The 14,626-nt window shown below is 29.7% G+C and overlaps 1 protein-coding gene across 1 annotated transcript in view; it reads right to left on the bottom strand.

The window, feature by feature from the left end:
- Positions 1 to 14,626, bottom strand: part of LOC107453313 (protein naked cuticle homolog 2) — a 31,032-nt gene that overhangs the window by 10,778 nt on the left and 5,628 nt on the right. The gene's annotated exons all lie outside the window — the stretch shown is intronic.

The following is a 14,626-nucleotide window of genomic DNA, read 5'->3' as shown; positions in this document are numbered from 1 at the left end:
CAATTTATTTCTCACTAAGAGTACGATTGGAGCAAAATATTTACCAAAAAATTTTATGACTATTGGAAACAAAAAAAGAAAATTAAAAGTCTCATTTAATGTTTAGTATGTTTAGTACATTTTTTAATCGTTGATTTCTTTATAAAAAGTATTATCCTGATTTAAATCAGTTATTTAAAAAATAATCCAATTGATTTAAATCAAGTGGAGTCAACGAACCTTAAATCTGGTTTCTCAATACTAAATATCTTTTTTGACTTGGCAATGGCCCGAACGAAAGAAAAGTAATTTCATACATGTAAAAAGTCAATATAAATATTTATTCGAAAATATGGCAAGAAAATTATTAAAATCTTCAACAACAAAAATTTCATATTTATTATTTTTAAACAGGTTTTATAGATTCAAGTAAAGAAAAAGCAAACTACTTTTTATTTACAGACGCTAACAAATTCATAAAAACATATCAACCATCTCAATTCCGATAAACAAGGGGGGAGCGGGTGAGAGAGAGAGTTTGTTCCATCAAATTCAGCAACCGTCATTTGAAGTGAAAGAACCTCACACATTTACAAAAGAAATGAGAAAGAAAAAATTGAAAAGATGGCTTGGGGAGAGAGAGGGGGGAAGAATGATGAGATTGAATGAAACACGGCGAGAAAGAGGAGGAAAGGGGGGAGAAGGATAAAACGAGAACTTACAACGCGTGACTGATTAAATATTCAAGTCAGGGGGGAGGGCTTGCCAACCGGCCGGCAAAGATCAAAGAAAAAGAGAATAACAAAGACTTGTCCGAAATCTGGTAATTGCACACGAAGCGTGAAAGAATATTAAAAAATGAAAAAAAGGAAAAGTAATAATAATAAAGGAGCTGAGGTTGTTTTTTTTTTTATATTTCTTCTTTTGCTTATTTATTTACTACTTCGGGCGTCAACTTAGGTAATAACACGGCGGCTCATTACTAAAGCTTTCGGTAGAGACACGAATTTCGCTGCATTGTAAAATAAAAAGAGAATTAAGATTCGAACTAAATAAATGAGGGGTTGCTTTTTTTTTTTCTATATCAGTTAAATGCACGACAGGAAATGACCGTATTTAAGTAAAGCTTTACTGTTTTTTTTTTTCCTCAGTCGTGATTAATTTTGGAAGTTTCACGGGATTTAACCAACTAGTAATTTATTTATTTTTATTTTGGAATAGAATAGAATAATGACATCCGTTTATTTTCGTCTTTTGTTAAAGAAATTGCTTCATTAAAAGATTATTGTTCATAAATTCTGGGAAAATAAATTCGGAACAATGAAAAAAAAAAAAAAGACAAACCTGTATATCCTCTATTTAGCGATTTGAATATTTATAATGGACGAAATTTCTGGAATACATTAAAACAACTTTGTTTTAACAGTAAATTAGTTAAAACAATAATTGTTGTTCTTTAAGAAAAATAATAATTAAATTAATTCTTTGATGGGGCCATTAAAATATTGCGTAAGCATATTTTTGACTCGAGCTTCTGGAAAAATAAATTCGGAACAATGACAAAAAAAAAGATTAATCTGTATATCCGGGATAAGGATCATATTTTATCTGTGATTTTCGATGTACTTCATTTCTTGGAGGAAATAAAAAGAGCATTAAATACTTAAAATATTTTATATTATTCAAATATTTTATGGCATTTATAAATTAAAAGAACTAATTTGTATGAAATGGTTAAGACAAAATATTTCTTACATCCTCATGTTTAAATAAGCTAATTTATTATCCATAATTATTTTGAACATGAGTGTAAATTAAGTTCTCTAGAAAACTTCCTCCCCTAAAAGTGACTACATTCGAAAGTAGTTAGTAGTAGCCGCATTAAAAAAAATTCGTTGTAGTTACAAAAAAAAAAGTAGTTTTCGGACAGGTGCAGGGGATATATATATATATATATATTCAATAAAAAAAAACATTGAGATAGCCTTGCCACAACATAGCCTTAATAATAGAAGCCAAAATTATTTGTTTCATTAATTGTCTTGTCTAGATCTCAGGCACGTGAGAATAAAGAATTCAGAAAACTTATTTCAATAAATAATAGAATGTATTAAAGTGTTTTCAATAGTAGATGTCCCAGAAACAAACAAAACGAAAAAATTCTTAGGAACCTATATTTAACCAGTGGGTCTTAAGTAATCTAAATGTCATCACATTCTAAAACAATCTTCTTAGTTCTGAATACAATGGTTATTATCTTATCGAAAGGATAAAAAGGTTCGATTGTGTAAAGAGCGGGAAATTTTTCCCCCTTCCTAAATGATTGTCACACATGGTAGCTTCACAAGCTAGCTATCCGCATCACGATAAACACAAAATAATACCATCTTCAGTTGCCGATTGCATCTACTAATACCTCACAAAGAAGTGTTCTTGTTTAAAGGTTTTAAGATAAGAACAGCAACTGATGTCTCTATTTGTAAGTTGACAACGACACCATTTACTAGGTCAAAACGAAAAGAAAGTTTTATGTCCAATTCGCACTCCATTTTAATACAAAGAACTTTGTATTAAAGGACAGATTAAAATATGCTTTTGTTGTTTTCTTTAACAACAAAAACAATCGGAAAAAGAAATTTTTAAAGATTTTGCATCTTCTTAACGGTACAGAATCTCTCATCTTACGAAAGATTTTTTACTTTTTTTATAATGTTTGCGCATTTGTAACAGTTATCCATAACAGTTAGGTTAAGTTTTTGTTCATATCCTCTAATGATGCAAAACGTCAATATGAAGAAATGTGACCTACCACAGTGCCATTTTTGGTGGAATGGAATATTTATTATTTATGATTTAAATGTATTTAAAGTAACTCCAACACTGTGAAATCTGAGTTCGGGAAAAAAACACAAAATTTAAAAAAAAAATAATTCTTAGAACTTCGAAGATTCAGTAGTCGCATGAAATTGCGAATAATATGTTATTTTTATAAATGTTGTGATTTTTCATTAGCTACTCATGACTGTTACTAAAGTGTAACTCATTTTCAGCCAGCCCCTTGTACATTAGTTCTGAAAATGGCGGAAAAGTCAATATGAAGAAAAATTCAGTTTTGTGAAAGTAAAAAACATTTGTGCTTTTATTTACGTATTTATTTATTTATTCTATTTAAAATGTAAAATATGCGCGGCATTACCCAGGCTCATAAAAATTTCCTAAAGATAAAAATTATTCATTGATTTTGATGATTTTCATTGAAGTAGAAAAATCTCGCCAAATTGACAATCGTTCAAAAAATTAAGAACTAAAAAAAATTAAGTCATTTGTCTGTTCCAAAGATCAGATAATTCTTTACAACTGCAATATGATATATACATAGTTGAAAATTATAGCTTGGCCTCAAGTGACTTTTTATTTTCTATGAGGAAAGAACTTCGGAAAAAAAAAACTGGCCAAATTGGCGTAATTCGAACATTTCTTAAAACATCAAAAATATTAACCCGTTTTAAAGTTCAATCAGCAAAACAGTATATACCATTTAAAAGTAAAGTTACGAAATCTTCTAGAGGTTGAAGTTAGAAATCACTTTCTTAACAAAAAACCACTCTTTTATATCATTTTTTAAAAAAAAGGCAAATCAAATAAACATCAAGCGAACGTAAAGAACTGTTTGATTTCCATTTTTTTCATTCTCGTATCTTATATTAACAGATGGAAGAGATCAATGGAATTCTATAAAACATTCCAAGAAGAAAGTGAAGCGAACATTTCCTGCTAAAAAGGAGAGACCACACAAGAGGAGCATTCTTATCCCCAGCAAATGGCGAGCACCCTCTCTCTTTCCCGCTTTTATCTGAAAACACACTGCTCTGATTTGAAAGAAACACTTTATCTCGCGAACGAGAACACAAGTGGATAGGATCACGTACCAAGCATTTCAAGGAAGAAAAAAAAAATACTATTTGCATCTGAAATGAAATATAAGTGTCTCTTAAAAACAGACACCATTTATTTATTATAATCGCGATATTATTAAGATTATAACTTGAAGAACATATCAAACACTCATTCAGTTCGTACAATGTCAGAGTTTTGGAACATGTTGAGTTCGACTCAAACCATAATATTGCTCGAATTTGCGGTGACAAATTTACCTATCTTATCAGGCTTTTTGAGCTTAATTACACGATCCTAAGGCTCAACTTAGAGAAAAAGATGGATGACTCGAACCATAATGTTGTTCAAATTCACTGCGTCCTTATTTCGGTGACAAGTTTAACTATTTTATTGGGCTTTTTGATCTTAACTACTCTATCCTAAGGCACGACTTGTACGGAAAGATGGTTCAGTTTAACTACATCGTATTAAGAATGCGGTAAATTTTATCCCGGATTATAGTTCCCGATGGCGACATTGCTATCTTGACACGATCTTCATTGCTATTATTACGATAAGTATACAAGATCCTAAGGCTCAAATTGCACGGAGAGATGGTTCATTTTGACAACTTATTATGATTGCAGTAAATTTGCCCGAATTGTGATTCAAGATAGCGATGTTATGGTCCAATGTTGAATTGATTTTTTCTGAAAGTGTAATAGTTCAAGTTCGGTACTTTCTTTCTAACAAAATAAATAAATAAAAAATTGAAAGAGCAAGGCAAAGTTATACTTTAAAAAAGAAAAAAAAAACGATTCAACTATTCAGTAGTACAATACGAAGTAATAAGTTGACAAACTATAATAGAATGAAATGTTTGATTTTTTATACAAATTATACCTTCAATGTGCGAAAAAAAATTTATGAGTAAAAAAAGGGAGATGTTATTCATTAAAAAAAAAAAAAAAAAAAAAAAAAAAAAAAAAAAAAAAAAAAANAAAAAAAAAAAAAAAAAAAAAAAAAAAAAAACATTTTCAGCCTTTTCTAACATGAAAGAAAGGTATTCGAAGTATTACTCGCGAAATAAGTTGACCATTTACAGCTCGGAAGTTTATATGCGAAAACATTTATATTTGTGTTTTTTATAATTATGGTAAACAATCTAGATCTAAAATAAAATTATAACTTTACTTGTGTGTCATAATGGTTATTAAAAAAATTATGAATGGTAAGAGATAAAAAAGCTTACATTTTTAATGGTTAGCAATAATCCGGAAAAGAAACTGTTCTTGTCACTATTGAAATGATCGATGGAACTGAAAACATTCGAATTACCTTCTACTGAGTCGCTTCAAGTACCAAAAATCAACGCATAATTTGTCTTGCAATCTGTTTACAAAGCATTTTGATTTAGAAACCCCTGGGTCGCCAAATTGATAGATTGGTAAACTTGGAACAGCGGCAATAAAAAACGACAAAAGGAAAGAAGAAAAATCTAAAAATTTGATTACCACGATTAATTGAACGTCTTTCTAAGTTAGCAAAATTCTGCCCGCATTTTAAGAATTCATTGATTTGCTAACATTCTTGGAATCAAAATGATGACGCTTATTCGTGTTTTCGTTATTAGTAAAAAATAAATAAAAAAAATTTAAAAAAAGAAAAGAAAGAATGCGTGTAAAGACATAAAAACGCCTACATTTTCATTGATTTGCTGTATTGCTGAAAATAAACTGTTTTAACTTGTTAATGCTTCTGAAAAGATAGATAAATGGAACTGAAGACACTGCTTTTGGAAGTCGCTTGATCAAAAATCAACGCACAATTTGTCATTAAAGATGCTAACAAAGTATTTTGATTTAGGGACCCCTGAGTCGCAAACTTTTACTTAAAACAGCGGCAATTAAAATGGCTGAAAAAATTAATAAAACCTGTTAAAATTCGATCACTACGATGAATCGAATCACTTTTCTCAAAGTTTGCATAATTAAGCCTACATTCAAAGAATCCATTACGTTTACTATTCTTGGATAATGTATGGAGACTGACAATAATGTTATCAGGGCCACACAACACTAAATTGCAGCCCAACTGCATTTAAAGACTGGCTGGATTAGAGGGATGGGGATTCGAAAATAGCCAATCTCTGATCTGTTGTGTGTGGTCCGTCTCCATTTGGTGGCAGACGTCCGACACAAAAGGATTCCCCTTTCCATTGTTGGTCCATAATTTATCATTTGACTCAAATAGCTTAGCGGCCTCTCACTGAAAATGCAATGAAAGAGAACTGTCTGATTTTGCTGATACATCCGGTATGCGCTTTCTTTAAAGGAAATGAAAGGGAAGCACCCAGAATTCTTAGTCAAAGCAAGAATTCCACCAGAAATGGTATTTAGCTGAAAATTTCTGTTGTGAGACCTTGAATAAATATATATTGCTCGTTCGAAAATTCAATCTCATACAAGTATGTTCTCAAAGTAGTAGATTCAAAGCAGTTCAGCATTCTATGAAGCTGTATTGTATCCTTCATTTTAAAAAATAATATCGCTGCAACATAAGAAGTTAAATTAAGCCATGTCACGGTTTTTAGTTCAGTCAGTATTGTGAAACCAGGATAGAGGAGGTTGGCACGATAACATGATTGTTTTGGTTCCGTATAAGGATTACAGCAAATTTGTACGATTAACACACCAAACAATTTCAACAGTGTTGAAAAAATAATTTGAATACGCTGTGAGTACTCCTATGCAAGGATAAATCTATGATCATGATAAGCTATGATAAATCTATGTCATTAAAAATAAAGAGTCATATTAAAATACTAATATCTTAACAAGCAAAATTTAGTATTCTGATAAAACCAAATGAAAAGAGGAAAAACATAGTAAAAAATTGATTTTTATTTTATCAGCAGTAAAAAAAATTGCATTTTTGGTCGCTAACTAGCTTTATGAAATTAGGGGGGGGGAATAACATGAATAAAATAAGGTTTGCAAAAAAGAAAGAAACGATACAACGTAATATCTTTACTACGTGTATTTAAAATTATTCATGTACTTCTAAATTAGACTATTTTCACGTGTTTATTACTATCATAATTAGGAGAGCCTTATAACACTTTTTTTCTTATAAATTTAAGAAGCTTTTAATGCTCCAAAAAAGTTTATTCTATGAGTTTCTACCTAATTAAGAATTCTGTTCCCGGCTTGCATTAACTTCAGTGCTGACGTAAAATATCATCAGTTGGTAGACGGATCATAGCTTAGAATCTCCTTGCCGTCCGGCTAACCATGGAAGGTTTTCATAGTTTTCCTCTCTCATGCAATGCGGGTTAGATCCATCAAAAAGTCCTCTACGACGACTCCAATGATTAATCCAGAAGCTCCTTTGTCTTCTGGGTTGGTTCAAAATTACAAGGCTACGGAATTAAACCTTAATTGCGTAAACCCTGAATTGGGTCAGCTGTGCTATAAAAGTATAGCTATCTTATAGCTAGTTTCGCTAGTTAATCTACAGCTTGTTTCGCTTTATTAATATTGTTTACCTTTATCTAGAAAAACTGTTCCATGCAAAAGAATGTTATCTCAAAAAACAACAGAGGTGACTTCTATTCAATTAACAATTTCATTATATATCGATAATTAACACTCCATTAAAATTAAAAAGCTTCATAGGAAGTTAATTGGAATGAAACCCTTGTTGCGGCAACTGATTGATTGATAATATAAAAGTGATCTAGTTTAACATCGAACACTAATCTTAAAATTAAAATAATGCCAATCTTAAAAAGCAAAGTTCTTAACCATAAAAACAAAGAAAATTTAATATAAAACAAAACGGGGTTATTACCCTTAAAAAGAACAATCCCAGTCAATGTTTGTTACATTCAAATAAAAAGTAACTATTCATGGATGAAATCGTCCATAACGAGTTTTTAATTGCGTAAAAGAAAAGAAGAAAAAAAAAGTTCTAAAATTTTCTTTTGTCTGAATGATTGCAGCGACCCCAGGTAATTTGGACAAGAACTACAGTTAGTTGGAGAACCTCAATTTATTCTCGCACACAGCAATAACACTTCCTCGGAAACGGGACAGTAAACAGTATTACAACACTCAAATCACTTGGCTACACAGAAATGTGAAGGCAGGGAAGAAGCAAGTCGGCGTCTTCAGAACTTTCCGCATGTCTGACCCCAGACATCATTAGGTGAGGGGCGAAGAAAGGGGAAGTTTTTACCCTCCCTTCAAGAGGGGGGAGCACTGAGTATGAAAACACCCTGAAAAAGGTACAAGATGGAAGAAGAAAAAAAAGATTTGACATTGATCACTGAAAAAGAAAGAAAAAAAACAGAATTTTTATGTAACTCGGTTAAAAAAACTTCCAAATATAAATATAGGTCTAAAGGAAATTAAATAATCCTTTTCATTGATTTAATGTGATCAAAATTGTGTACATCAATACACAAACATGGATTATACTAACAAAATGCTTACTTGAACTAAAAAGATACTAAACTTTGTTTTGGATAAAATATACTAAATAAAGACAATTATCAATTAATTTAAGGGATTCTTCAGTAATTAGCTACATTGCTAATCAGCAATCCTTAATTATTCATATCAGAAGATATGTGACAATCAGAAATGATGATTTGTTTACGGTTTAAAGTTTCTTTTTTTATGAATATGAATGAAACTTTTTTATATGTATATTTGGAGCGAAGATATTTGCGTACACCTTTACATAGTTGTTTTTTTTTTAACTAAAATATTAAATTTGCTATAGGGTACAGTATATCTTTCAACTGAAGAAGGAAAAAAAATGGGTTACAGCAATATAAATTAAAAACTTATTGCTGATAGTCTTGTAAGATGAAAATAGACATTCTACGCATAAGAACACCTAAGAACATCAAAAACCAGATATGTTGCACAAATAACAGGAAATTATAGAATACTTATTTTTATATTTTCAATGTCCGGATAAAAAAATTTCCTTAAATTAAGAAATAATAATTCAATTAACAATAATAACTGAATTAATCAAAACATATAAAATATTACGATTGTAATTAGAAAATGTACTTCAGAACTGCCATATAATAAAAATAAATACCTAAATAAAAATCTTACGAACGCCAGTGGGTCGATAATAAATCGATGATCTGTTAATTGCAACATAAGAGGCCTCTCACACTAAACATTTGATTGTAGCTAACATTTCATTTTCACAAATTATAACAGAATACATAAGAATCATGAGCTATGTGCAAACGACTTCTTCAAACAAACGAGAAATTCGGCGGCTTTTAAAAAGCAGGCTGGCAACCCAAGCTGTGCGGAATTAGCTCTCTTGAACTAAAAATATTCTCTCTCGTCTCCAGTGCGTTTCCATTTCTCAGAACTGAAGTTCCTTTATATTTCATTTTTTTTCTTCCTCTGACTGTTTAGTGATACTTCTAAGAATTTTCTGTCCCAACAAAATTACGTATTTTTGTTATCATTATAATACAAAATCATTTTTGCCATTTTAATCCATATTCTATTCTGCATTCACAATATTAAAAAGATTAAGAGACAATCTTAGTATATTGTTGTTTTTTTTTAATATTGTTTGAAACATGTTAATTAAGTACTATTGTATCGAAAAACACAACGAACAAATTAAATTGACCAAACTTGTAAATTAGAATAATTATTTATTTATTTATTATTCTTCTTGGAGTTTTAGGGAAGGTCCACAAATTGCGCGTTTGCATTTCAGAAAGTGAAGCAATAGCAAAAATATTACAGAAAATCACAATGAGAAAAAAGGGATTTCCATTATAATCTCATACATTTCTTTAAATATTATTTTTAAAAATAAACTCATGTTCCCTTGAAAATATTGGGAGAACAGAAATACATGTGATAACTGAAGTACTTGATTTAAAAAAATTCTTATCTTGGATTATTATCTGAACTTGGATTGAGTGGAAGCAATTAGTACTTTATTACAATAATATTTCTTAATTTTTTGTAATTATTGTTTGCAATTTTTTTGTTTATTTATTTTATTTTTTATTACTTATTTATTTTTGCTTTTATTCATACGTAATTTTGATAAAATTATTTATGGAAAAGCTATTTAAAAGTATCCTTATGGTAAAATGTGAAAATGAAACTCCTCTTTTAAAAATATTTCAGAAGAAAATTTAAGTTTATACAAAGAAAATAATTTAACATAAGACATCATTTATAAAATCGTCGATTTTTTCCCCCCTTAACTAACCTAATAAGACATACCGCGCATCGGCTCAGTGTCGAATGAAAGTCTTTAAAAAGACAATTCTACTAAACTTCAACATTTCATTACTTTATACGTACTTTTATTTAAGAATAATTCGCAATTTCTGCGCCAAAAAAAATATTTACAATCAATATTTTAGAAAATTTTTACGAATCATCATTGATTTAATTTCATCAATTTTAAAAACGAGAGAAAGAAGTGATATTTTTGGCATATAAAAGAATTTTTTTCTTCTTATGTTTAAAATTTAGAAAACTTATGTGACAGCATTTCGTCCCCCACAAAAAATTGACGCTCATTGCTATATATGATTGTGAATATTCTATATACCCTTATGATATACGTTTTTGACAAAATTTTAATATATGATAGATATGAAAGAGAAAAAATTATATTTCCTTCTTTATAAGGAAGCACACATAACACAAATTACATCCCATAAGAAAAATAACATAGCATCTTTTTTCACTTTGGAATACCATTATCATGAAATAATTAAAAACCTACGTAGCAAAGGAAAAAAAAAAAAAACTTCTGCCGTTAATAAAATCGTCCTCCAGAAAGTTTTAAAAACGTTTCGTGCAAAAGAATCGTGCAGCACAAAGAAATAATTCCTTCTTTTTCCAGGAATAAAAACGCAATAGAAGAGAATGGTAAATAACAAAGTCCTGATACCATTCATTTTTCACTCCCCTTCCTCCAATGGCCGTAATAATAAAGGGAGGAAACTGCAGAAAATTAGAGGTATAACAGAAGAGAATTAGAGAGTAAAGAATATTAAAATGTTCTGGTCCAAAATTAAAGTTTAACCTGTGGCGCCCACTGGTGGCACTGAAGTACTACATTTCTTTTTTCTTTCTCTTTTATTTATAAAAATCGTCGGTCTTGAGGCTAATTACAGACCCCGAAGACCAAGGCTTGCCGCCTTGCATGCTTTCTACGCGCTTTGCTGTGCTTTTTTTTTCTCCCTTCTTCGTTCTTTATTACTTCTTTCAGCTGCATTTTCTTTCTTTATTATTTTAATCTAATTTTTTTTTCCCCTATCGCTGTGAAACCAGTTTCAGAAGATAATATTTGTAGCACGTTTTGAGTCTTCAAGCTCTACATCTATTCCTCCGTTTCTCACATTTTGATCTAAATAAATGAAAGAATTTTATTTTTCGTCAGGGGCGACCTTGAAAGCGACTTCTAAATTTTAATTTTCAAAAAAAAATTTGATTTACACATGCTTGAAGATTCAATAATAATTTATTTTAAAAACAATATTTTTGATTATTTACTTTTATGTATAAAAGAAAGCCTAAACCGCGTAATCAGGGCCGGATTAAGTTCAAGCGGGGCCCTAGGTCATTCAAATTTTTGGGGCCCCTAGATTAAATTTTATTTCTCGTATATTTTTTATTTATTCAAGTATAAAAGTATTTATACATCTTTTCATTTAAGAAAGCAATTTAAAATACAAATAAATAATAATAAATTAAATTTTACTTTATTTTGTTAAATTAGAACAAAAATTATCATATTTTATTAATATATATTTGAAATTAATTTTTCTTTTAAAAATCTTGTTTTTTTTTATATTTATTTTCAAAAAAAATTTATAAGGGGGCCCCTAATCATTGAGGGCCCCAGGCCATGACCTAATGGGTTATCCGGCCCTGTGCGTAATTTTGTACCCAAATGTAAATAGGGTCATCATTTCTAAAAATGCAACTTAAAAATTTAAATATCTTAAATTATTCAGATTACCAGGTAAAAACAGGAGATGCAATAAAAGACGGTTGATTTTATGCTAAATAACTTCGTTTCAGATAAAGTGGGGGGAAAATACCATCTTTGTTGTTCTCTTTTCACTTTGTGTAGCTTTTTTCTTATTCAAACCGCTTTATGAAAAACTAATTGAATTCCAAAACTGAAATCACCTTTCAAACCTAACAATTTGTTTCACTTAATTTTGTTACAATTTCGTATATTCTTCGTACTAATAACATTAGCATAAAAAATTAAGTATTTTAAACATAATATTTGGCGTCGTTTTAACAATTAAGAAAGCATGTTTTTAGCAATTTTGAACCCTCTCTCCTCTTGTCAGAATCAGCAAAAATAAGCAAATCACAACCACCTCCACCATGAAGTGCTTAAGTAATACTTAAACAACTCAATTTAAACAATCACCATGATGATCTTTTTTAACATTTCTCTTATATACTAGTTAGAATAACCAATTTCAGATAAAGGGGGGGGATGTAAAAAATCTCCTATAAATTTAAATAATACTGTTTAAATTTTTCGACGAAAATCGAAAGCCTTAAATTGAAACACACCATTTGAAATTAATGAATACTAAAATCAAGTTATAAAAATCACAAGCATCGGCTGCAGAACGAATGGTAATTTCTGAGGAAAATCGATTTTCGGAAATCTAATTATAACAACGTAACGGCAACCGAGGTTTTCATTTTTCTAACCAAATGATGTCGTTATACAGGATTTTAATGATACGAAATTGGGTCGGCAAGTCTCTTATGAAATTTTCTTGAAAATACCGAAAAAGAATTCACGGAACAAAAGATCTTGTTTTTCGGCGATAGAGTTTGAGGAAATAAAAAAAAATAAAAAGTTCAGTCAAACAGTCGCCTGTTGTACGCACGCTTGGATGCTTGGCTTATTTCGTGACTCAGAGTGAACTTATTTGTTACATTTTCTTCCCTCTTTTTCTTTTAAATAAAAAGAAAACAAAGAATAAGATGACAGATTAGCATTTTTTTTTCGTTCCTCTCTCCCTTAAAGAGAGATCTACATATCTTCCTTTTCGCTACATATGACGGAGATAAAAGTAAAAGAGGAATTTGGCAAAATATGTAATAGTATTATTATGATTCATATTTTCCTCTTATATTTAACTGTTAAAAAAAACATAGAAAAACCAAAAAATTAGAAGTAGTTGAAGCCTAAATATAAACCGAACTTATGAATTCATCTCATTAATAAAATTAGTAAATAAAAATAGTCATATTACTAATGCACAACCTGCGGTCAAGAATAATAAAGCAGAAATAAGAATCAGTGAAATTTTAAAATGTAGAGCGGCTAATAAAGATGTTTAAATCGTTCAACGCTTTTTTTTTTCAATCAACTAATTTATTTTTTAAAACAAATTTCTTCCACCAAAACATAATTAAAACGTAGTTCAAATCTTTAAAAAAAAAAAGATTAAAATTGTAAGATTTACTACTCTGGAGTAAAAAAAAAAAAAAAAAAAAAAAAAAAAAAAAAAAAAAAAAAAAAAAAGGAATAAGCTAAAAGTTTTATATAATTTAATTTCAGTATAGAAAAATATTTCAGTTGGTTTTTCTATTAAAACACTTAATTTAGACTTTTGATTTTTAAACCAAATTGATGTCCTTATTACACTAAAGAATAATTAAATGGTAATCACTTGAGATAGAAAATAAGCTTCGAGCGATTCTAGAAGTTAAAAACTTTATTTTTGAGGTTCGCTTCCGAAAAATGTTGTGCACCTTTACGTAAAAAAGACTCATAATTGACGAAGACAAAAAGAACTAAAAACATAATCAGCAAGGTTTAAATTTAGTGGGCTCAAGAAGTGGTCAGAGTTCAATACATTCTTAAAAGCTGTGTTTCTTAAAATGTGGGTCCCGAATCCAAATAAGGTCGCTGTACCTGCAGCAAGAGTCCCCAAAAATTTTAGAAATTTTGATATTTCTTAAACAAATTATAATGATTTGACATATTATATTCAAATATATTTACACTATGTTTTTAAAAATAGATAAAGATACGACAGTACAGATAAAGAAAAAAACTAAAACGTTTCTACGAATTTTTAATTAAAAATTTTTACTTTGTTCTATGTTTAAAAATTAAAGCCTCAAGACTGCATTAGTATATTACGGTACGAGGGAAGAAACTGACAATTTTCCTACATCGTTTGATGAATTAGCGCAATTCTTATAGGGTTCCCAAAAATTTTGGTAAATATTATGGGGTCCCCACAGCAAAAAGTTAAAGAAACCCTGCTTTCAATAGTTAAAATTCCAACGATCCCCACCAAAGTTTAGTGACTATTCTAGCTACAGCGCAAAATTTTTTATTTATTTATATCTTTTACGAAAACGATATTTATTGTATTATAGACTGCAAAATTATACATTTAAATGCTCTTTAAACTTTTAACTAAATGATCACAGTGAAAGAACGCATGGTTTTTGGACAACCCCTAAGCTAGTAACGAAAAGAAAGCCCCTAAAAACTATTACTTAGGGCTAATAAATAAATAAATACTTCCTCTTGACGCCGTGCTCTTTTACTTTTCTCCCCACTCAAGGTAAGTAATGAAAAATTTATTTACACCTAACGATAGGAACACATAACAAGACGTTCGGCGGCCTTTTCAAAAACCTTTTCAGCTTCATTTTTCTTGGATACATTCCAGACGAAACTCTTTTTTTCTTCTTTT

This window comes from Parasteatoda tepidariorum, chromosome 6 (assembly GCF_043381705.1).
Source record: "Parasteatoda tepidariorum isolate YZ-2023 chromosome 6, CAS_Ptep_4.0, whole genome shotgun sequence".
NCBI lineage: Eukaryota > Metazoa > Arthropoda > Arachnida > Araneae > Theridiidae > Parasteatoda > Parasteatoda tepidariorum.
Note: the sequence above shows the minus strand (reverse complement) of the source record. Positions and strands in the feature narration are given on the sequence as shown.